Source organism: Balaenoptera acutorostrata, chromosome 18 (assembly GCF_949987535.1).
Source record: "Balaenoptera acutorostrata chromosome 18, mBalAcu1.1, whole genome shotgun sequence".
Lineage (NCBI taxonomy): Eukaryota > Metazoa > Chordata > Mammalia > Artiodactyla > Balaenopteridae > Balaenoptera > Balaenoptera acutorostrata.
In genome coordinates, this window is record NC_080081.1 from 35,171,216 (window position 1) to 35,197,163 (window position 25,948).

Here is a 25,948-nt window from a genome sequence, read left to right on the forward strand (position 1 = left end):
ATGGACACACAGTTTATGATAGCAGATTCAGGACGTAGACAAAAGTTTTCAGATATTAATTACAGACTTTCTGTTACATGTGCTCTTGTGAGAAGGTTGAAAACATATATTTCATCAAGATTTAATGTATATCATAATTTTGTTAAATGTCAAATATGTGAAAATTCTTCTAGATGAATTCATACTGGCTATGAACTTATTTTGCTTTTAGATCAATCAATATCCTGAAATATCTTTTCCGCAGGGCATGATGGGGTCAAATGAGTACACAATGGGCTTCCTACTTGGATGGTAATTACGTTAGTGGGATGATAAACCATATAGGGAGTAGGATAACTTGCAGCCTTTTAACAAACAAATATTGGACATTGTTCTAAAAGCAAAAAATGAACATGGTAAAAGATAAAGACCTAGGTGTTTCTCTGTACGTGTGTGCATGTGTATATATTTTTTCTCACTTACATGGTGCCTGATATGCCAAGTTCCAACTGAATCCCCAAAATGCAATAAAACAGTGAACATTACTATTCATTACTACTCCATTCAAGAAGTTTAGAATCTAGTAATGGACAGCAATATTAATCAAATAAGCATTTTCCATTCAAGTATTCATTCATTCAGGTAATATTTAAAGAACGCTTATGAATGCGAAGTTATTCTCAGTGCTGCAGATAAGGCTGTGTAAATATAGGTGCCATTGCACAGATATGAAGTGATAGAACTGGGACACCATACATCCTGCAACTGGAACACACAACTCCATCTGCCTGAAAGCAGAGGTCTTGTAAACAATTAACCATGTCCCGACCCTTCTTCATCTATCTAGAAAATGTCAACTGAAGCTAGAAATTTATTTGAAGTTTCTTATTTAGTTCAAAAATATATGCAATTTTGCATTATTTAATAATATATAAATATGTACTTATAGCATATAGCAACAATTTATTACTAATATATTATAATATGATGAAGACATTAGTTTTCACTTGGCCCCAATGTTTTAAGTAAAATTGATTATTGGAGTGGATGTTCTACTGAGACTTGTTTGGGGAATGGTAAGCAATTATTTCAGCTGCAGCATTATTTTAAAATATTTTTAAAATAAAACTAAAACAGGAGATATAGATAAGAAACTGTTCTGAAGACCCATGAATGCAACAGCAAAGTAATATTGTATTTAGAGAGGACTTATTACGTTCTTGTTCACATTATTAGAGCTATTAATATCTACCTTGCAGAAGAGTAATGAGATCATCTAGGTAAATGTACCTTTCAGGGTATAGAACATACAGTAGGAAATCAACAAATATTAAGATATATATTCTTGACTGCTTTTACAGTAGTTCAGTTTAGAAGTAATGAGGGCCATACAACATACTTCTTTGATTTTTTTAATATGAAATTTTACTTTTAAGTCAAAGTATGCAATAATTAAAACCTACAGAAAATTTTTTTTCATCACAATCTGTTGCTTTTTCAAATAATATTTTGAAAACATATTCCTTCAGTCAGTATAAAGTTCCTAAAATACAAAAGAAGTTAAATCTGTAAGAAAGCTTAGTAGACCAGATGCTGTGGTCAGAACTCTGTACATTGGTGGTTATGCTTTGGTACATCACACACCATTCACCTCATTCCTGCCATCTTGCCCATGGTAACCTCCATCGCATCCACCACCACCTAAGCTATCAGGAATACTGTATCTTCCACTGTAAATTGTTCATCATTCCCATTCTCCCAACAGATACATAATCTTCCTTTTTATACATTCCGTCTCTGCCATAACATCCCATTCCAGAACCTCCCATTCCAAAGCCACATCAGGACTAGAATTCAAGAAGAATTCAATGTATTGATGTTGTATGTTATTCATATCTTTAGACATGGAAAGCTACTGCAACTTCATGTGTCATAAACTGTACATCTGCTTCTCTGGTTGCTCTGCTATCAGCTCCAATATCAGTATAAACTAGTATTGGATTTAGTACTGGGAAGAAATTAGCAATGTCATTTTCAGTTGAACGAAAATGTAATCTCATATATACAATATGACCACCATGAAAATCTGAACTTACATCAGCAGCTCCACCATAACCTGGAAATCCCATACCTCTTCCATCTCTCATTCTATCATCAAAGCCATCATGTCCATAACCAGAATTATTATAGCCACCATAGTCATCACAACCTCCATAACCAGGGTATTAGGGAAGAAAAAGCCAGGACAGATGCCAGAGATAAAACAAATATATTATTTTCGTCATCCATCGCCCACCCCCGGCGCAGTATTATAGCTTTGATGAATATTTGATCTGGAACAAATCACCCCTTTCATCTCACTGGTAATTTTACATAGCCAGAAAAAGCTGCCGAAATTTTAAAATAGGAAGTATGAAAATATGACAGATAGTAAGCAAGATAGTGTTAATGAGATATATAACCCTACAAAATTTTGATACAAATATAAAATGGTCTTTGACAGTTATTTTAAAAAATAAAATTGCAATTCTTTACTAAGAGAGAATATAGTTGGACTTTTGAAGTCAGTGAAGCAATCAGGTTGCACAGGATTTGAACTCCTCTGCGTCACATAACTCGATGTTGTAGAAAACTGGATTGAGTCTTGTCTTTTATTTTTTATAATATTTTATATTTTATACCACTGGGATCATCTAACTTACTCCTATCTAGGCTCAAGCATCATTATTTCTTCAATATTTCTCCATCCTTCATATATAAGTATATATAGTATATATATACACACATATATGCATTTTATTGGTTTCCCTTCTAACATTTTTAGAACATTGGTATTTTTCTCTCTTCATTTGATTTTCTCTTACTGCGTGGCTCCAGATTTTATCTTTAATCTCAAATTATCTTATTAGAGGAGAGAACAAAGAATTCGAATATCTTTCCTTTTTGCCAATTTCGATTTCCAAATGAACAATAGTTTACAAGAACTCAAGTACTGGAACTTAAGCAGAATCCATTAACTTCTCAAAGAAAGTTTCCTTCATATGAGAAAGCTCTTCCTCTTATCTCTAAAAATTGTTGTCCTCAATATTTTGGAGACCAACATAGAGCTGAAGGGTACAGAGCATTTTCTAAAGTTGGATTTCTGTGTGTGTGTGTGTGTGTGTGTGTGTGTGTGTGTGTGTGTGGTGTGTGGTGTGTTGTGTGTGCATACACGCATGTACTCATTTGTGCCTCTCTGGGGTGGTAAAATATTTTCTTTCTCCTTTACAAATAAAAATGTCTTATTCTAAAGAAGATAAACTATCAAATGCAATGTGATGTTTTTGTTAAAATAATAAGCAACAGAAGCAGACAGAAATAAATATTTCTCATGGAGGAAAATATATACAACTATAAAACATAAATATACTGGAGAATTATAATATGAATTTGTAAATTGTATGCAAATAGCTTGAAACCAGATCTATGAAGACATAAATAAAGCAACAAGACTGAAAGGTTTATATGTTGGCTTGTTTATAGAGTAGCACAAACATTTTTCTTTTTTAATTGGCAATTAATTTTCAGCAGCCATCTAGGTACTTTCATGTCAAATTACTTTTCTTACACTAAACAAGATTAGGCATCCAAGCAGCAAAGCACTTACATGAAAAGTGAGAAACTGACTGTCAAGTAGATATTTTCCACCTATAACCAATTAAAATGTTTCTTTTTTGATGAATGAGTGTGGTAATTTCACATTTTGTATTTTTACCTAAGTACGTACCTGTGTAACATCTCAGTTCACAAGGGTTAAAAAAGATGTGTGTTGATATTTCTGCTATTTCTTTCACACAATTTACCTTTAGAATGAAACCAAGGAGAATTTAAAAACAACACAGAGCTTTCTTATGCTACTGCACACAAAAATACATCAACAGTACATGTATATGTATGTTTAAGTGTATATATATATATGTATAAGTGTGAGTAAGTATATATACATATACTTGTTTTTAAGCAATGATTAAACTTCAAAAATATTTCCATCAAATGATTTTTAGCCTCTAAGTTTCTTGTAGATTATCTTTTTACATTGAAATGTAAAGATGCCTGTATTTAAAAATTAGAACCCTGACACATAAGGTAAAAAAGTAATGTGTTATTGATAATCTTCGAGTAAATGACATAAAAAGGAAAATATTGATTTTTTGGAAGATGTCTCATTTTTCTTACTTCACGGAAGACTGATGCAGGTTCATGAGCCTGTCAATATTATTTGAATTAATGCATATTCCTTACTATTGATTGCTTTAACAATGATTGTCATAGCTGATTTATGGGCACTTATGCCTGTTAAATATTTTAAGAAGTAAATATCAGATTTGTATATATAAGTAGATTGACTTGAATAAACAACAGGGTTGGATGTTAACATTACGCCTTTTGATTTAATCCATATTATAATACATTATGCAAGATGTATTTTTAAGATAGCAGCAAAAATTCACTAAAAGATATTAGATCACATTGTTTACCAGAATTAAGTGCAGAATTCTCTCTAAGAATAAAAAAAAAAATTTTAATTTAAGGTAACAATTCTCATGACACTTGGAAATTTATCTAACATCTATGAGAAAAATCAAACAAAAATATAAAATTTGCATATCTTTTTAATAAACTTAAAATGGATTTGTTCCTATTGCTTAGAATAGATCAGAATATAGGATTACAATTCTTAGTTTCAGTTTGCTATGGTGACTGATACCCAATATTTTGCAAATAATTGAGAGAAGGTGTGATGAAGTGGGAAGCAAAGAAGGGGTATATATATCTATGTCATTCTATATTTAGCATGAGTATCTCTGACTTGAGATATGATATATAATAACTATAGTTATTTACCAAGGAAACTACTTTAAAAAAAAGTTTATTGAAGTATCATATATGTACCATAAATTCACTTGGTTTAAGAGTACGAGTCATTGATTTTTATTAAATTTTTTTTTTTTTTTTTTACTGACAGAGTTGTGCAAACATTACCATGTTCTAATTTTAGAAGATTTCCATTACCCCAAAAAGATACCTGGTGCCCACTGCAATCACTCCCTGTTTCCAACTCCAGTCCCAGAGTTGGAATTACTGATATACTTACTGTCTCTAAAGATCTACTTTTTCTGGACACTTCACATAAATAAAACCATACAAAACGGGGTCTTTTGCATCTGACTGCTTTCATTTAGCACTTTATTTTAGCGGTTCATCCATGCTGCAACATGTATCAATATTTTATTCATTCTTTATTGCCAAATACTATTCCATTGTAGGGATAACCACAACTTTTTATACGTTCAGCAGCTGAGGGATGTATGCATTGTTTCCACTTTTAGGCTATTACAAATATTGTTACTATGATCATTCATGTAAAAATCTTTATATGGACATAGATTTTCATTTCTCTTATGTAGTCTAGATGTGGAATTACTGGATCATATGGTAAATTTATGCTTAACTTTTATGAAACTGCCAAACTGTTTTCCAAGTGGCTGCACCATTTTACATTCTTACTGACAATGTATGAAAGTTCTAATTTTGTTACATCCTTGACAGTATGTTTTATCTGTCTTTTTGATTGTAGCTATCCTAGTAGATGTGAACTGTTAAATCACTGTGGTTTTGATTTGCATTTCCCTAATAGCTAACATTGTTGTGCATCTTTTCATGAGCTTATTAACCATTGCACATCCTTGTTGAGAAATGACTATTCAAATCATCTGCCTGGGTTTAAATTGCACTATCTGTATTTTTGTGTGCTTGGTATTATATCTAAGAAATCATTGTCTAAATAAGAAATCATTATCTAATCCAAGGTCATAAGAACTTACATATTCCTCTAAAGGTTTTATACTGTTATCTTTTACATTTAGATCTACAATCCATTTTGAGTGAATTTTTCTCTTTTATGCTGTGAGGTAGGAGTCCAAATTCATTCTTTTGCATGTAGATATTGTCTCAGCACCATTTGTTGAAAACACTATTGTTTCCTCATTGAATTGTCTTTTTTTCCACGTGTACATGTCACATTTTCCTCTTTCTGGGCATGCCTCATAACTTCTCTTGAAAATTGGACATTTTAGATAATATATTGTAATGATTCAGGATCTTAACTCTCCCTGTCCCTGAGGGTTGCTGTTGTTTGTTTAATTACTATTTATTTGCTTAGTAAGTTGGCGGAACTAACTCTATGAAGTCTATTTCCATTGCAATGTGCTGTCTCTGACAACACAGCTCAGGTGGTTTTTATCTTTTTACCTGATTACCCAGAAATTGTCCCGGGTCGGCATAAGTCACTTATTGGTCAAAAGATGTGCTTAAGTCCCCTTGGCCTGTTAGACATTTGCCTTTTGCAATTCAATGCATGTACGGTTAGAGGCTGCTTCCACAGTTCAGAGAGTTTAGATGTTTGCACCCCGACCTGACCTCATTCATTCCAGAAGTAGTAGCATGGATTTTCCCTGTATGATCACTTTTTAGACCACTTGGGTATTCACACAGTTTTCCAGTCTGCCTAGGATGGATGTGATTTTATTTTTAAACCTGGCTTATTAATAATTACTTTTTGTCATAGTAGTTTACTGTCCAGCCAATGTTTGGTTAGAGGTCGTGCTTAAGCCCCTAGTTTCCATGAGGCTTCTGCCCTTAGCTATGTGTGTGACTTGGGGAATGTTTTAATTTCTGTCTTCTCTTCTGCTCTGATTGCTCCTTGGTTGGTTCAACCTGAAGTGTGTGCAGAGTGTTGCTGTACCCTGGGGTTAGACGTGATCCCTGGTTCTCTCTGTTAAACTTGTGACTGCTCCACCATCTCAAATTTTTGCTACTGGTAAAGCTATGTGCACCCTTCTAGCTGCTCTCAACCAAGATCACTGCTGTTTGTGACATCTCCCCTTTCTCTCACAGGCACAGGATTCTTCACATTCTTCCAAATAAAATCAATTCCTCAGGCAGGACTGGGAAGTTTTTTTGTCCTATAGTGTGTCTTATACCCTACAGGGTATAACCTTTGCATAACTGCACAAGATCTGGGACCAGGGACAATGACCCATTTCTCCTGGTGTTACACCCTTGCTCTAAGACCAAGTCTTCTTGGCTTTTCCCTTCCCTGGAACCTCCACCCTAGAAGCAAGGTGGGGTGGGGATGAATGGGGCTCAGTATTCTGGTTTTCTGGTGCCTTTGCTTTTGCTGAGAGAGTGGGAACTTGGTGATAGAAGGGAGCCTTGGCCCTCTTGGCCATGTGGGCCCAAGATACAGCTTCAGCAATGTAAAGTTGGGGGAAATGAGAAATACCAGGAGTCTAGCCATCTTGTGACAATATAATTTCTTAGACTGGGAACCAGAAGGAGAGGGAGCCCCGTACGATGAAGTTTTCTGAGCGTGGGGAGGCAATGGGTTGTGGCTCAGATGCTACAGACTCTCACTGTTATTACTTAAAATTTAGTAGATTTTATTGAATGAATATTTTTCCACTTGCTGTATGCCCTTAGGATAATTTACAGAGACTTAAATTAGTTTTTTTCTTTTTTTTAAGGATTTTCTTTTTTATTTATTTATTTATTTATTTATTTTTGGCTGTGTTGGGTCTTCGGTTCGTGCGAGGGCTTTCTCCAGTTGCGGCAAGCGGGGGCCACTCTTCATCGCGGTGCGGGGACCGCTCTTCATCGCGGTGCGCGGGCCTTTCTCTATCGCGGCCCCTCCCGTTGCGGGGCACAGGCTCCAGACGCGCAGGCTCAGCAATTGTGGCTCACAGGCCCAGCTGCTCCGCGGCATGTGGGATCTTCCCAGACCAGGGCTCAAACCCGTGTCCCCTGCATTAGCAGGCAGATTCTCAACCACTGCGCCACCAGGGAAGCCCTAGTTTTTTTTTTAAATAAAATTTTCTGTATATGAATGGTTGTTTTGTTGGGTAGAGAGTCTATTGTGCTTCTTATTCTGCAATTCCAGAAGAAGTCAGTCTCTCAAGCAACTTACTTCTAAAGATAACTACTTTGTTTCTATTTTCAAAAGCCAAAATATTAATTTAGGGGCATAAACACTTTAGGGACTCATATTACAAGCTTCTGTAAATATTACTAAATACATTCAAATGTTTCTGTTAAAATTACTATCTTGATGATTAAAATTGCAAAATGACAGCCCTTTATCAACCATTATAAGACATGATGCCATTATAGCAGGTTTTTTTTTCTAAAGAGTCTTCATTTAATTGTTCTTGATAAAATATCATTTGCTATCACCAACACCAAAATCACTGTTAGCATAAATTTTAATTGATAATTTATAGTCTAATTGCTAATCCCATTCTGCACTAATTTATAATTCTACCTATGTCATAAATATGAATGGATAGTTTCCAATCGTATACTATCATGCATTTGTTCAAGGACTTCCTTTAATTACTTCCATTATTCCTGATCCTGTGGTGTAGGTGGGAGAAATTTGGGTAACCCTTTGGATGCTACCACTGCTTTATGTGTCAAAATTGGATTAGATACTATGCATAATGCAAATAACCATGTAATTATTTTGAATTTACAATATATTTACTATGTAATTGCATAGTAAGTACCATATAATTACAAGATGATTACATGATTACTTCTGCCTTTTACCCAGCTTTAAAAGCAAAAGTTTTTGTTGCAATTACTATTGGCATTTATTGGTAAGTGTTACATAGTAGGGAACAAAATATTTATCATATAATCAACCAAGCAAGCAACTGTTATTGACTCTTTTTAGTTGCAAAATTATATCTAAAAGTTATTGCAGTGAACCTAAAAATGTTCTAAAAAATGAAGTTTATCAATTAAAAAATGTTATTGCACTTGAGGAGTTAAGCATGAATACAGCGCACAATCTGATATCTCTAAAACAGCTGATCATTGTGTACACCATTCTGTTTAACTATTGTGATTGTGCATTTTTAATTGAAGCTTTGACTTTCAGGTCGATTTTTTAAATATTCCAAGAAAATCTTAATTGGCCAATATGAAGAGAAACTCAAGAAATAAAAGTGAATATAATACCTAAAAACACCCATACATATGGTAATAAAACATATTATGACTTTTAAAAATTAATGACTCATACATTTTATAACATTATAAAACATATGTATTTTATATTAAAGCAGTATTAGTGTTACAGGAAAATTGGGGAACTAGTACAGAGTTTCTACACACCCTACATACCCAGTTCCACTATTATTAACATTTTGTGTTATTTTGGTGCATTTGTTACAATAAATGAACTAATAGTGATACACTATTATGAACTAAAGTTCATAATTTATTCTGATTTCCTTAGCTTGTACCAAATGTTCTTTTTCTGTTCTAGGATCTCATTCATGACACCACATTACATTCAGTAGTCATGACTTTTAGGCTCCTCTTGGCTAAACAAGTTTCTCAGATTTTCCTTGTTTTTGATGACCTTGACAGTTTGGAGGAGTGTTGGTTAGGTATTTGTAGAATATCCCACAATTGGAATTTGTTTAATGTTTTTCTAATGATTAGACAATAACTATGTGTGTTTGGAAGGAAGACCACAGGGACAAAGTGCTAGTACCATCACATCATATCAAGAGTACATAATACAAGTGTGATTTATCATTCTTTATGTTAACCTTGATCGCCTGGCTGAGGCTGTGTTTGTCAGAGTTCTCAGCTATGAAGAGACAGCCTTTTATCAACCAAACCTTTCGCCTTTCCATGAATTTCTGCTGTTGGAAGAAATTCACTATGCACAGCCCACGATTAAGCATAGGGAAGTTATGCTCTACTTCCTTGAAGGCAGAATATCTACATATATTATCTGAAATTCTTCTGCATGGTAGATCTATCCATTCTCCTCCACTTAGTTATTTATTCAATCATTTATTTATATCAGTATGGACTCATGCATATTTATTTTATACTTTGGGTTATACTCTAACAATGCATTATTTTATTGCTCAAATTCTTCCAGCTTTGGCCCTTGGAAGCTCTCACAGTTAGCTCCTGAGTTCCTTTGACATACTGGATATTGTGAAAGTTTCAAGCAATTATGTATAAAGTTGCTATATGCATTTGTATGCAGATTTTTATGTGGACATTAGTTATCAAATCTGTTGGATAAATATCTAGAACAGTGATTGTTGGAGTGTATGGTAAGACTATAATTAGTTTTTTAAGAAACTGACAAGCTGTCTTCCAAAGTGGCTGTATATTTTATATTGGCACCAGCAATGAATGTGGGTTCCTCTTGCACCACATTTTTGTCAGCCATTGGAATTGTAGTTTCTTAGATTTTGTCATTGTAATCAATATACAGGGGTATTTCATTGTTGTTTTAATTTGCAATTATTAATAACAAATTATATTGCACATCTTTTCATATTCTTACTTCCCATCTATATGTCTTCTTTGGTAACGTATGTGTTAGATCAGTTGTGCATTTTTAAATTAAGTTGTTTATCTTCTTGTGTTTTAAGAGTTGCTTATATAATTTGTATACATTCTTTTATCAAACGTATGATTTTGAAATATTTTCTCACAGTCTGTGGTTGTATTTTGTTTTTCTTAACAGACTTTTGCTGAAAAGAAGTTTTTAATTTAAATAGATATAAGTGATCAACTTTTTCTTTCACAGATGGTGACTTTGGTGTTGCATCTGTATTATTTTGCCAGGCCTGTTCTAACAATGTACCACAACCTGAGTGGCTTTAACAACAAAATGTATTGTCTCACAGTTCTAGAGTCTAGATATCCAAGATCAAGGGGTCAGTAGGGACACACTTCCTCAGAAAGTGCTGGGGAAGGATGTGCTCCAGGCCTCTCTCCTAGTTTCTGGTAGTTCTTCAGCTTGTGGTGGCTTAACTCCCATCTTCACTTGGCATTCTCCCGGTGTCCAAATTTTCCCTTTATATAAGGACTCCAATCCTATTGAATTAGGGGCTCACCTTATTTCAGAATGACATCATCTTTACTTAAACAACTGTATTTTCCACACCCTTATTTTTAAATAAGACCATATTCTGAGGTGCTGGGGATTAGGACTTTATGAATTTGGGGGGACTCAATATAACCCATAACAGTCTCTGAAACTCATCGCCAGTCTCATGGTCACCTAGAAGTTCTCCTATGTTTTCCTCCAGAAGTTTGGTAGTATTTCATTTAACATTTAGGTCCATGATCCATTTTTAATGACTTTTTTGAAAATTGTAACATTTATTAATTTTTGCATGTGGACTTCCAATTATTACATCACCACTTGTTGAAAAGATTAGGCATTCTTCATTGAATTACCTTGTCTCCTTTGTCAAAGTTTAGTTGACTATATTTGTGTGGATGTTGTGAGTGTTTTTCTGGACCCTCTATTCTGTTCCATTGATCTTTGTGTCTGTTCTTTCGCTGAGTCCATGCTCTCTTAATTGTGATACCTTTAAAGTAAGTCTTGAAATCAGCTTGTGTAAGTCTTCCAACATTTCTGTTTTTCAGTATTATATTGGCTAGTCTAAGTCTTTTGTTTTTCAAGATGAATTGTAGAATCAGGTAAATTTTCCCAAGTACATGATAGGATTTGTTGAAAATTTCAGCAATAAGAACTAAAAGGGCAAATTCTTGACCTTGCTCTCTATCTGTGGCTAATATATAATTCCTTGTCTGAGTGACTCAGCTATAAGACATGGAAATTTCTGCCTTCTAAGGGAATAAGGCAGGAGTGGCTTCCCTCTCCCACAGTTGATGTCTTAGATAAGAAAAAATAGAAAAGACCATGGTGCAAGCCTTTTTAGTGAAGAGCCCTGCTTCTGCTGACAGAGGCTGCATTGTTCACTGAAGTATTGTCTTTTTCTGTAGCTGTTGAGTGCTACTTGCTTACACCTGGAGAAGCTTGAAAACCTAGGCAGTGCATTTCAATATTAAGGTACATACAAATCACCAAAAGATATTGTTGAAAAGTGTATTCTAATTCAATATGTCTGGAGTGGACCATGCTTTTGCATCTCTAACAAGCTCTCAAGTAATGCTGCTGCTATTCTATGAACCACACTTTGAGTACCAGAGAGCTAGAGAAATTTTTCTCAAACTTGAGCATATACAAAATGACTTGTTAATATAAAGATTCTTGGGCTTCATCCCCAGACTGATTCATTAGGTCTGAGAAGGGTCCTTTGAATTTGAATTTCTGACAAATTCCCAGGTTATGTTGAGGCTGATGATCTGGGAACCACAATTTGAAAAACACTGACCCAGAATTCTAATGTACAACCACTCCAAAATGGAAAAGTACCAGAGTTCTAACCTACTTGGCAGGTTGGAGAAAAGAACAAAACAAAATCTTCTCCCTACACCTCACCACTTATTGACTCATCTGTTGTCCAGGTGGTCCAAAGTGTGATTTATGAAATGTAAACAAATCAAGAGGAAAAACAAAATAAAATAGATTCCATCTTGGGGGAAAATGGCTATATTCTTCTCCAATGGCCAACTGGCTCCTCATACTTTTCAGTTGCTATATCTTAATGCCTGAATACTTCTCTCTGTCCTTCACATCTTATACACAATTATTCACAAATCCACTTAGCACTGCATTCCAAATATATACAGAGTTTAACCAATCCCTACCATCTCCACTGCTAATACCTTGAACTAGACAACACATTCTTTAATCTAGTGTTACCATACCTGCTAATATGCCTCTTTGCTTTCCCCTATGTCTCCCCACAGTCTGTTCTCAATATCACCTCAGAGTGATCCATTTAAAACATCAGGCAGAGCACATCACTGTTCTGTTCAAAAAATTTCAGTGGCTTCTTACCACACTCAGTAAACTCACTTCTTATTAAGTCCCACAAGACTCCCTACCACCTGGCCCGCTGTTACTTATCTAACCACCACCCTTCTACCGTTCCCTCTTGCTCATTCTGGTCCTCAAAGCAGGTAGCCATGCTCCTGGCCTTAGGTCTTTGGTGTTTCCTTTACTTGCTTCTCCAAAAAATCCACAAGGGTTGCTCCCTCACCTAATTCAGGTCTTTGATCCAATATCACCTTTACAATTAGGCCTTTATTGACTGCCCTATAGTAGTAACTACCTCTCTCTCCATACTTCTTTCCCTCCCCTAATTTATATTTCTTCATAGCACTTAATATTATCTGACATGAAATATATTTTTATTATTTCTTATCTACAGTATCATAATGTAATATAAGCTGTAAGAAAGAACTTTTTTGGTGGGATGGAACTTTTTTGTTCATTGCTGCTATATGCCTAAAACCTGTGGGAGTACTTGACAGTTCAAAACAAAAATCCAAAAGATTGGGCATTATCAGTGAGAATAAAAAATATGTATGAAAGAAAAATCCAGAGTCTTACAATTGAATAATAAAAGTTCAACGGAAATGAAAAGACTATAGAAAAAATGATCAGTAGATATATAAATACTGTACTATAAATGAATGTATAAACTAACAATAAAGAGAAAATTCTAGAAGCTTGTTGTCAGACAAAATAGGTTACCTACCAAGAATGAGAACCAGACAGCCATTGCTTTTCAACTGAAATTTAAAGTATATGGACCAATGTTTATGGACTTATAATAGAAATGGTTGTATTTCTAGAAGACTGTGCATGTTTTTGTGAGGGAAACAAAAAGGATCTGAGGGAGTCCCCCACTTGTGGTGGAGACTGCTGACTTCTTCCATGGCACTGCGTTTATATCTGGGCCCAGGACTGCTCTGTCACAGCACACTCCCCTACCACTCGGGTTAGCTGAAGCCTGTGACTAGGTTCTTGACAGTGAGATAGGAACAGATGTGAAATGTACTAGGCCCGCGGCTTAAGATGCTTGGATGTGCTTTGTTCACCACACTCTCTTCCTTTCTCAGGTTCTACCACCTCGAAAACTCAATGCCCAGGTGTATTTAAAAAGAAACTGGGTCACTGATCAACTTTGAGGAGCAGAGATGCCCTACAAACCCAGAAAGTTCACATCAATTCAGTAAAGAAAAAACCTGTCCCCAAAGGAGGGGTTCTTGCTTCTTAGCTTAAATGGGCAGATCTAGTTCCAGGAACGATCAAGGAAGAGAAACACATATGGATGCATATCTAGGTATATTTCTGAAATCTAAGGAGAGAGTAATAAAACAATAAAACTTATAGTTTTTTAGCCACTGTATTTTGAGAATCTTTCCCATTATAAAGTATACCCTTCCTCCAAAATAATGTATTACCCATTTACCTTTCCTATAAAGTTTACCTAATCAAGTATTTCAAGGGAAGAAAGAGTAACTTTCACTTCTTAATATACCTCTCTAATGTTGTAACGATGAGTTATTTTTTAGTTTTTTTTTCCAATCATAATATTGATTGTAGAAGAAACTGAAAAAGCCATAATTCAGTATGGGATGTCGAGTCAAATAATTTAGCTGAATTGGTTATTAAAAAAAGAGAAAATAGCCAAAAAAATCAATAATTTTCAGAATGCTTTTTTTTTTTTTTTTTTGCCCTAGAATACTTTGCATAGACTGTTCCCTCAATCTGTCAGCTTGAAATGACTTTTTCTTCTTTTTCTTTTTGTTCTACATATATTTTTCTTATCCTACAAGACTCAATTCAAATATCACCTTCCATAAAATTCTGTCCAGACTTCATTATAACTTATATAGCACACGACTTTGTGATAATCTGTCTAAATGTTACCTTCTCCCTCTAGGCTGTGAAAATGTTGAATACAAGAAATGTGCCCTGTGCTGTTATTTAATGAAGAAATACTATTTATAATTATATCGACTAAGAGATGGACTTGACCATGTGCAGCTAGCCAAAATTAATAAGATAAAGGGTAGATGGAAAATGTAAATTCTTATGTTTGGGCTCAAAATAACAATATTACAAGGGCAGGAAGAGAGAGGCCTGACTTAACCACAGTTCATATAAAATAGCTTATGAGATTTTGTTAACTACACAGCATGTGAGTCAACAAAGTAACATGGCTGCCAAAACAAGCAATAAACACAATGAAAATGTTTCAGTTTGCCAGGCTCAATAAACATTATTTGCTGTTCTGATGGTCTCTAATTAGGATAATTAAGAACTGAAGTGTCAACATTTGCCCATCTACTAATTTCCTGATTGTTCATGGACTTTAGCAACTCCGCATTTTGTTGCTCTGCATTCTACCACTCTGGTCTTTTTACATTGCCTAATAAAGATCTATGACTCACTCTTAGCTGCTTTGATGTATGTATTAGACAGTTTCCATCAATGCCCACGTAGACAATGTGATAAGATATGCAGTCATAAGAACTAGCAAGAGGTATTAGGAATTTTGCCTTAATAGCAGTTGTATTTTCAGCCAAACAGTGGCTTTAATACTTTCTGATAAGCACTAAATTTGATATAATAAGTAGAAAGTATTTATAGACAGGTTACAATGTTGTTTAAACAGGGTTTAATGGAAAAGTAGATAATGAAAAGTCTTAGAAAATTTCCTCAAAATTACAGATTGAAAAACAAATTAGAGAGATTGCCTACCTGTGACATTTAAGCATAGGAAATCTACACACTTATGTATGTATCTCAAGAGTGACAGTATCTCTAATGTCTAATCATTGGTTAGAATGCATAATGCCATTCAACTTACAAACCATTTTTCTATTTTAAAACAGTTCATTATACTATTAACATAATCTTTTATCATGAAGATAAAGAATAAGTCTTCCAACTTTATTTTTCCTCAAATTGCAGGTAAATGTCTTATCTCAAATCAAAGTGGAAAGTGGCTCATCTCCTGACTGAGGTTCAATGTGTGCCTGTTTCCTTCACCTGAGCCCATATGAAACTTGATGTTCCTCATATCATTAAAAACACAAATCCTTTATTTCCGCAGATCTGTTGCCTCCATCCCAGATGTAATGTGTTAGATCAAGTTCCTGAGAAGCAAAGCCTGAGGCAAGGGTCTGAGTGCACATAATTCATTGAGGGAGAACTTTTCAAGAAAACTTTAAGGGAAGGAGTGGACTAAGATAAGGAAGGGGAAGGTGCCACGTAAAAATGTGGGTTCGGGTCAAGCCTAGTCTTTGCCTGACCTACTTGGTGGAAGGAGGGAGGCTATGAGAACAAACTGCTCTGCTACACTGCCTACATTTGAAGCAAGAGGTTCAGCCTTTAAGCTCCCATATTAGGAAGTCACTCAGTGTGAGCGTCCCTCAGGTTTGGGCAAGTGTGTATAACTTCTGGTGTAAGGTAGCTACAATCAGACAAAAACAATTTTCCATAGAAGGATTGGTGTCTACTATTTTTTTTTTAATGGAAATGCTTATTTCACCTTGAGGATTATGTGTGGATTTTTTTTTTTTAAGTATTTGTTTTAATTTATTTATTTATGGCTGTGTTGGGTCTTCGTTTCTGTGCGAGGGCTTTCTCTAGTTGCGGCAAGTGGGGGCCACTCTTCATCGCGGTGCATGGGCCTCTCACTATTGCAGCCTCTCTTGTTGTGGAGCACAGGCTCCGGACGCGCAGGCTCAGTAGTTGTGGCTCACGGACCTAGTTGCTCCACGGCACATAGGATCTTCCCAAACCAGGGCTCGAACCCGTGTTCCCTGCATTGGCAGGCAGATTCTCAACCACTGCACCACCAGGGAAGCCCATGTCTACTATTTTGTAGCAGTTAATACAGCAGCTACAAATGAACGATGAACACAGAACTAAGAAAGGGAATCTGGATGGGGCATCATCCAGGCATAGCTTACCTAGAATTCTCTGGTCAAAATTCCTGAGACAACTTACAATAGTAGAGTTACTGGGAAAACTACAGTCCACTGACATGGATGCTGCAGTTAGTACCAGGGCTGTAACTAGCACTATCGCTTCCCTTTTTTACTCCTCCTTCCAGATTCCCCTCACTCTTGGATATAACTTTTGCTGGACTAGAGACTGGCAAAATAAGATGACTCAGACCCCAATCTTGCAGATTTTTGGTACCTGGGCCTCAGGTTACCATGCACTTATCAGATGTAGATGCTGTAATTGCTCACTTACAGTTAAAATTGGCCACGTGAATATCACCAGTTGCCTCAATGGTGATATCAAATACATTTCTTCCTCCCCTAATTATAAAACAGCAATCCTACCTAATAATCATGGTCAATTATCTCTGCCAGACTGTATGCTGACATAAGAAGCCCAAAGTTACCCTATATTAGTCCTAGATTTAGTCTTACTATATCCCTTGTTAGAAGGATCATTCCTCTGAGAATGAAAATGTCTGGACTCACAGATCCTAGAGTTTTAGGGAAAAGGCTCATGAATTATCAAGTGGATACCTAGAGGGATAGGTAAATGGGGTGTTATGGGCTGAATTGTGGTCCCCCAGAAGTCCTAAGCCCCAGTACTTCAGAATGTGGCTCTTTTGGGGATAAGGACTTTGATAAGGCAATTTTGAGGTTGGGGGGGGGCCCTAATCTAATCTGACTAGTATTTTTATAAAAAAGAGGAGATTTGGACACAAAAAGAGATAAAAAGGATGTGTGTGCCCTACGAAAAAACTATGTGAGGACATAGCAAGAAGGTGTCCACCCGCAAACCAAGGACAGAGTCCTTAGAAGAAACCAAACCGGCTTATAACTTGATCTTAGACTTCTACCATCCGGAACTGTGAAAAATAAATGTCTATTTTTTAAGTCACCCAGGCTGTAATATTTTTTACCACAGCCCTATCGTGGGCCCAATTTTGCTTTCACAACTTGTGTTCCAGACACACATATTCTATCTCTTGGGGCTACAATGACACATAATGCTTATATTTTAAGGACTATACCTCATTCTAAAGATTAGCACCCTTTCTCTGCAAGGTATTATTTCTTCATTTTTTAGGAGTTTAGTCTACTGTTCTTTCAGGCAAGTATCTTCAGGGTAAGGTGGTGGGTAGTGAGACCAGCAGATCCCATGGTTGTGAGTGTACTGCCATATTAACTTCACTGTAAAATAAGTCCCTTGGTGCAAGGTGACATGATGTGATATACCATGTCAATGAGAAATAACACTTGCAGAATGGTAGAATGAGGAGATCTGCAAAATATCTCCACACAAAAACAATAAACAGAACAAATTTCTCAAAAACAACCATGTTGGTTCTCTGAAATTAAAAAAAAAAAATACAACAAATTGTGAAACATGTATTTAAGTTAAGAAAAATTACCAAAACTTATGTAAGAACAGTGGCGATCTATGAAGTTTTGGCGTAAGATGGATCCCACCCCCCTCCCCCCAAATCCCCTAACTCTGCTCCTAAACTATCAGAAATGGTGTTCCGGGAGCTGAGAAAGCCATAAAAACTACCAATTTTATTGCTAGACAGCACCAACTTGATTAGTAGCAGGACCCACAAAATCTCCATGACCAAGATCATTGCTGAAAACTTTGTTGATCTTGATGGCAACCAACCTTGCAGCTACCTGAAGCTGGGATACTGGTGGGGTTAAGCAACAGATGAGCAGACATGCCAGGAATTTATCAAGGAGATCTGGAGGATGAGACAGCCATAATGGGCTTGATAAGCTACCACATATCCTAGGTGGTCTCAAAGGCTGTGCATATATATTCACAAGGATGCACAAAAACTTAGGAGAAACTGGAGAGGGCTCTAGTTATCTCCATGTTCCCAGATGAACGTGAGGCCATGTGCAGGTGCATAGAAGACATGACAAGACACAACAAAAGGTAAAAACTGGGACAAATTTGTAAACTGCCTGAAATAGGAATTACAGCTCAATCTTTACACACATGTGTCACAAAGAGTGGAAACTTTACTGAATCAAGGTGTTTAAAGCACTATCTCTGGCCAGACATTTCTTGACTATTAAGTTATACTAGCCCATATGTGACCACTAGGATCTCAAGCTTAATAAGAAAAATAAACAAATAAATAGATAAATTAAAAAGAGAGATCACTGGTTACATACTGCAGAACAGGCGAACTCTGCAGAATTAGATCAGGTAAGTGGATACAAATATAAGCTAATAAACAACAAGAACCTGCAGATTCAGTAGGGATGAGCACCAGAATCCAGAGTTGCTACAACATATTACTTAAAATGTTGAGTTTTCAACAACATATTGTAAAACATGTGAAGAAACAGGAATATGTGACACATACATAAGAAAAAAAAATCAATATAAACTACTATTTATACAAGTCCAGATGTTGGACTTCACAAAGATGTTAAAGAAGCTGTTATAATATGTTCAGGGAACTAAAGGAAATCAAGTTTAAAGAATTAAAGGGAAGTATGACAATGACTCATCAAAGAGTGAATACCAATGAAGAGATAGAAATTATAGAAAAGAAGCCAGTGGGAATTCTGGTGTTAAAAGTGCAAATATTGAAATGAAAAATGCACCAGAAATATCTAAACTGAAGACACAAAATGTGAAAATCAAGAATGAAGAAGAAACTCTAAAGAAATGAAAATAATTATAAAGAAATAGTATAAACAAGTTTAAAATTACTAGAAAGAATCAAATTACCAAAACTGACTCAAGAAGAAATAGAAAATCTGAATACATCTGTAACAAGTAAAGAAATTAAATTAGTAGTTAAAAATCTCACATGATGGGATCAGTCCATTTATAAAGGAGGCCACAGAGAGCTCCCTCCCTCCTTCCGCCATTTGAGGACACAACAAGAAGATAACTATCTATGAACCTGGAAGTGGACTCTCACAAGACACCAAATCTGCTGGTAACTTGGTCTTGAACTACCCAGCCTCCAGAAGTATAAGAAATAAATTTCTGTTGTTTATAATTCATCCAGTCTATGGTATTCTATTATAACAGCCTGAAGAGCTAAGGGTGTGGCCAGGCAATCATTTGTTAAGTAGATTAGTGTGGGTGTGAATCACGGTCCTAAACAGCCATCTCAACAGAAGCCAGGTTCCATTCTTCCAGATAAGGGAATAATGACCCAGAAGGTGATTTAGAGATCACTGGGGCTACTGCTTTCAGTTTAAAAAGGGAGGACGATTGATTGCCTTGTTTTCAACAGGCTAGGTGACTTCTGCCCTAAGCCATAGGGGTGAGGCTGCTCAGAGTCTTGGTGCCCAATCCCTTCCCAGAAAGCTGAAGGAGTAGGATACTTAACCCAGTGGGTCCAGACGGTGAGAGCATCTCCTCTAGTGTGTCCAGAAGGCAGGACCTCGACCTGGATGGAAAGGCCGAGCATCAAGCCAAAGAGGATTATTCTGGAGCCCTAAGATCTCATATGGCATTTGCCTTGTAGTTGGACTTACTTGGGACCTGTTACCCCTTATTTCTTTCCTATATCTCTCTTTTGGAATAAGAATGTCTATCCTATGCCTGTCCAACAATTGTATTTTCAAAGCACATAATGTTTTATTTCAAAGGTTCACATCTGGAGAGCAAATTGCTTCAGGATTAACCCTACCTTGAGTCTCATCCATATCTGATTTGGATGATATTTAGATGAGACTTTGGATTTTAGGCTTTAAAGTTGATGCTGGAATGAGTTAAGATTTTGGAGGCTATTGGGATGTATTTAATGTGTTTTGCATGTGAGAATAACATAAATTTGGGAGGTGGATGAAATCTTTGTGTCTCCCCAAAATTCATGTGTTGAAATCCGAATCTCAATGTAATAGTATTAAGAGGCAAGGCCTTCAGGAGGTGATTAGATCATGAGGATGGAACCCCCATGGATGGGATTATTGCCCCTATAAAAGAGACCCCAGAGAGCTCCCTCACTCCTGCCATGTAAGGCCACAGTGAGAAGACAACCATCTGTAAACCAGGAAGCAGGGCCTCACCAGACACTGAATCTGGTGGCACCTTGGTCTTGGACTTCCCAGCCTCCAGAACTGTGAGAGATATATTTCTGTTCTTTATAAGACACCCAGTTTGTGGTATTCTGTTATAGTACCCTGAAAGGACTAAGAAACATCATCTTTTACTGTTTGGGATTTAGAAGCATTCTTTTTTCCAAATCCTGAAAAACTGCAAGAATCTGATCTCCATCATTCCTTTACTATTTTGTTTCCAAATTAAACAATTCTCATACAAGCTTTTCTTTTCCTTTTAATAACTACAGACTAACCAAACCAATGTCATGTGTTCAGATTCTTATTTCAGTATCGCCCAACTTTAAGGTACCAATGTTTATTACTTAATGAAGGTAGTACTAGCTACTGTAACAGATGAATTCCTAAATTTCGGTGGCTTAATACAATAAAAGTTTCACATGTGCTCACAATAAGTCCATAGTATGCAGTGGAGAAAACTCCATTCATTTATAGGGAAACAGACTGGCAGAATCGGACAGCTTCATCATATTTGGCAAACAACTAAATTGTCTCTGCCAGTTTTCTTTCTGAAATGCAAATCTAATCATATCATTTTCCCTGTTGAAATCCTTACTATGAATCCCTTATTACATTGAGAATAAAACCCAAGCTCCTTCACATGCCATACAAAGATTTCATTCTTTTGAATTCTTCTACCTATCACACAAAATATATAGAGTATATAAATACCCAGGAGTACTGAGCTGCCTAAATGAACCTGCATTTTCAATCTTTTTTCCTTATCATATAATGTTTCCTCTTTTGGGGATTCTCTTCTCCTCCATTACTACTAGGCACCGTCATATTCATTGTACAGAATTCAACTCAAATGTCATCTCCTCTTGTTTGCTTCTCCAAAATCCACATAAACAGGTTCTAATCAATTCTTCTTTGTGCAATGTATTGAAATTGCTTTTGAGTTTACATTTAAAATGAATCATTCTATACGTTTTTATAATACATTTTTATTCTTATAAGTTTTCCTCAATACCTAGCACAGTGAGTAGAGTGAAAGAGGCCAAAAAGATAATTATTGAAATATATTACATGCTTAGCACTTTCTGAGACACATTATAGGAACAGTGGCTCATTCTGCACTAAAAGTTTTAATATTTTTTAGACCTATGAATTAAAATGACTATGATTCAGAGTACTTAGGTTTATAAATAGGAATAAAAGACCATTTGTATTTTATCTGACCCCACGGTAATTTTTTTAAGAATTCAATGCCCCTTTCTTGGTTTATTTTTCTGAATAAAGAGACTTCTTTGTTTTCTTGCTGCAATTTTCTTTCATTTTTCTGATAAATTGTAAAATTTAAACCTGTTCATGTTATAATAGATATTTGTCTATGTAGTATATTTTAACATGATTTTGAAGCACTTTTTCTTTTCTGCTTGCTTCAGACAAATAAATTCAAGTTCAGAATAGGGCTGGGTCACTGAGATTTGGTTGTATTTGAATTTAATTTGATTTTAGAAATACATTGATCTGGCTTCTCCTATGTGTAAAGAACTATGTTAGACTTTTAGAGGGATGAAATTGAACAGGCCTATCATCTCCTGCCTTCACGCAGCTATAGTAGAGACCGTGTTGGATTAGAGGCTTATAGAACATGAGTGGCCTTGGTCTTTGGTATTTCCAAAGATGACTTTCTGTGGCTCATGCTTTCAATTTTCTACCTCCAGAATGTTAATTACTTGGGTTTTCATTAATTACTTGGATGCGGTGTAGCAAAGATTTTCCTTTAAAACCATCGTTCTGAGATTGAGCTTCTTGGTTTTTATCCTCAAATTAGTACCAGTAAAACCAAGACAAACACTGAAAGGATTTGTGGTCAACACTGTGGTCCTTGTCTCTGAAGTGCCCAGTGTCTGATGGTAGGTGATAGAAGAAAGGTACATTTTGAATTCAAGGGGGCTGACTTTCCTTAGCCAACTATGTAGTGTCTGAGGGAATGAATCTCTGAACCTCTATTATATCAATGTATATCTTGAAAATTCAATGAACAGTGACTGAATTTCAATAAATGAGAAACTATATAAAAACGCTATGCATATATCCCAACAACGTTAGAGATTTTTGAAAGTTGACAGTCACTTCAATTCCTTCTTGGAATTAGCATGAATTAGATGCTAAATGGATGAATGAATGAATATTAAATAACAAAATTCTTGGTCACATATTTCTGGTCCTCCCTCTGAATGAGAAATTGCTCATCAATAAGTGTTCTTTGACTTGCAGTATTTTCTGTGTCAATATGCACGACTATAGTATACAAATAAATCACAGCAAAGTTTCTTTTTTTTTTCTCATTTCTTTCTGAGGACATGCTATAGACACAAATCCAGCTATTGAATAACATTTCTGTATTAGGAATACAATCACCTGTGAGTAACTATGGTTTATTCTTTTCAAATATATACAATGTTCCCAATAAAATCCTTTGAAATAACCCATTTGAACCAGAGGTCCTCAATGACTATATTTCCTTTAGATTTGTTTTTAAATATGACATTAAATGTGTAAAGGGAAACCAGGTGGTTGTTAAATCAATTAATCAAAAATCAATTATTTAATGAATAATCTTTCCTCAGAAAAACTAAGCTTATTTTTCTGTTACACATAAATCACAATGGAATTGATGTTGATAGTACTTAACATTTATGTTCTTCTTTGCATTTTTCAACATATTTCAACCTTTATTATGCTATTTAGTCATCTCAGCAGCCAGGCAAGAAATATTTTCTCCTTGTGGCTGAGGAAATATATATTTAAGGACTCTAAATGATTTTTTTAAATTATAGAGTAAATTGCAGTATAAGGAATCAAACTGACATCCTCTGATTCCAAGGCGTCAATATTTAAACAAAACAAAACAAACAAAGGACTTCAAAAGCTAACACCAGGAAAAGACTGGTACTCTCATTCCCTGAGGCTTCGAGGATGAAGACTAAGTCCTGCCAATTCTAACTGTCTCATTTATTCAAAGAGATAGAATAGAAAGCTCAGAAATCTTTGGGGACCACTCCAAAGGCACCGGATTTGGCACTGGGAGCATCCCTAAAGCACAGATTGGAGCAGGAGCAAGGAAAAGGATGCGTTTTCAGTGTACCACTTGTGTTTTAAGGACTTTTTTATTATGATTTTATTAAAGTGTTTTCAGTAGCTTCAAGGATCAGGACAAACCCAAGCACAGAGACCTTTGGGATAGGGCTTATGGCAAGTTGAAGTTTGGCCTATGGACACCAAAGCATCTTCCTGGGTTGTAAAAATAATAAAAACGAGTCAGATGAGGCATCTGAGGATAGTAAATCTAAAGTCTGTAACTCTGCCAAAAGATGCAATAGAAACGGCTACATCTCTCCCAACTCTGCTGTTTGCCTTGTTGTTGCCAAATTCACCAGTGTAATGTCCATTAAAATAACATCTTTGGGAAAATAGCACAGTGTCAATGTTGTCTATGAGAGTGAGAAAAACAGAAGGAAGAAAATGACTTTTGTGACAATCTCTAACTGAGCAACTGTGGGGAATCAAAACTTCTAAGAGAAAAATTAATTCATTATTAGAAGATGGGTAAAAGGAAGAAGACTATCTCAGATCAAAGTAAGTTTAATCCTTGAACTTAATCACAGTTCAAAGACAAAGAATGAAATGGATCACCATTTCATTGATTTATGATTCAGTTATTTTCTTCATTCTTCAAAGCAATAATGTAGAAACTATTGTGCATTAATGTGTGATGAGAATTCTCACTAATGACTTGATAGGCAGGCTCTCAATTCAGCATCCTCTGGTTTTTCAACATTGGTCACATAATTTTCATATGTTGGTGGAGTCCTGTCTTACCCCTTTAGCCAATTATTTCCTGGAAAAGCAAGATAAGGAAATTTAGGTTAGTAACTCATAACATCACTGGTGACAGTTTGCTCTTGGATCTGCCCTCTCTTTCCTTAGAGCCACCCCTCTGACCATCTATCCTCCTTCTCCACAAAAACATATCTTGCATTTGGACACAGTTTAGGTTTTTGAAAACTGTTTCTACCCAAATTCCATTTTTCACACTACATTCAAATTATCCCCTAATTTTTACACCTATAACTGCCCTCCTGTGACCTGATATTGACATATTCCCAAGAGATTTGGTTTTCTTCCCAGCCCTGATCTTCCACAGGATGACCCCTCTAGATAAGCCTTATTTCTGATCGCCTATTATCCAGGTGATGAATGGATGTATTTTCCTTGCCAGGTAAAATAGTACATGTGATGGTTAATTTTCTGTGTCAACTTGACTGGACCACAAGATGCCTAGATATTTGGTCAAAAATTATTCTGGGTATTTCTATAAGGGTGTTTTGGATGAGATTAACGTTTAAATTAGTGCACTTTTAGTAAGGCAGACTGTACTTACAATGTGGGTGGGCCTCATCCAACTGGTTGAAGGCCTCAAGAACAAAACTAAGACCTCCCCTAAGAAAGAGAATTCTTCAGCTGACTGTCTTTGAACTTCCTTCATCTGCAACATCAGTTCTTCGTGTACGGCCTTCAGACTCAAACTGGAACATCAGCTCTCCTGGATCTCCATCCTGCTTGAGGTTTTGGACTTTCCAGTCTCCATAGTCATGTAAACCATTTCCTTAATAAATCTTTTTTCCACATCCATGTATATCCAAATTTTTCTGTTTCTCTGGAGAACTTTGACTGATACAGTATCATTTGTGTAGCCATCTATTCATATTCATTAAAGAACAATACTATAATCATATGGAAAGCCTTAAAAATTAAAACTGTACACACCCTTTTATTTTCATGTTCATTCCCCTCTGGCTTTTTAATCTTGGTCCATATTGATATATTTTTTTGAAATTGTCAGATTTCTTGACAATTTACATTGTTATGTTGTTATAGATGACTTATAAGTATTCCACTCAACATTATATCATAATAACTCACATTAGATAGTTTTATCACAATTATAGTTTATTATAACTAGTAGAATTAACATAATTTTGAAAAATGTTAATTTAAAATTTTAAGTTAAAAAATTGACAATAAGCATGTATACAAATATAATCCAATAAAAGGAATAAATAGGTGAAAA

General features: G+C 35.6%; 1 pseudogene; it reads right to left on the reverse strand.

Annotated features, from left to right (window-relative positions):
• Positions 1-1,615: 1,615 nt before the first annotated feature.
• Positions 1,616-2,192, reverse strand: LOC103014859 (heterogeneous nuclear ribonucleoprotein H3-like; annotated as a pseudogene).
• Positions 2,193-25,948: the final 23,756 nt, after the last annotated feature.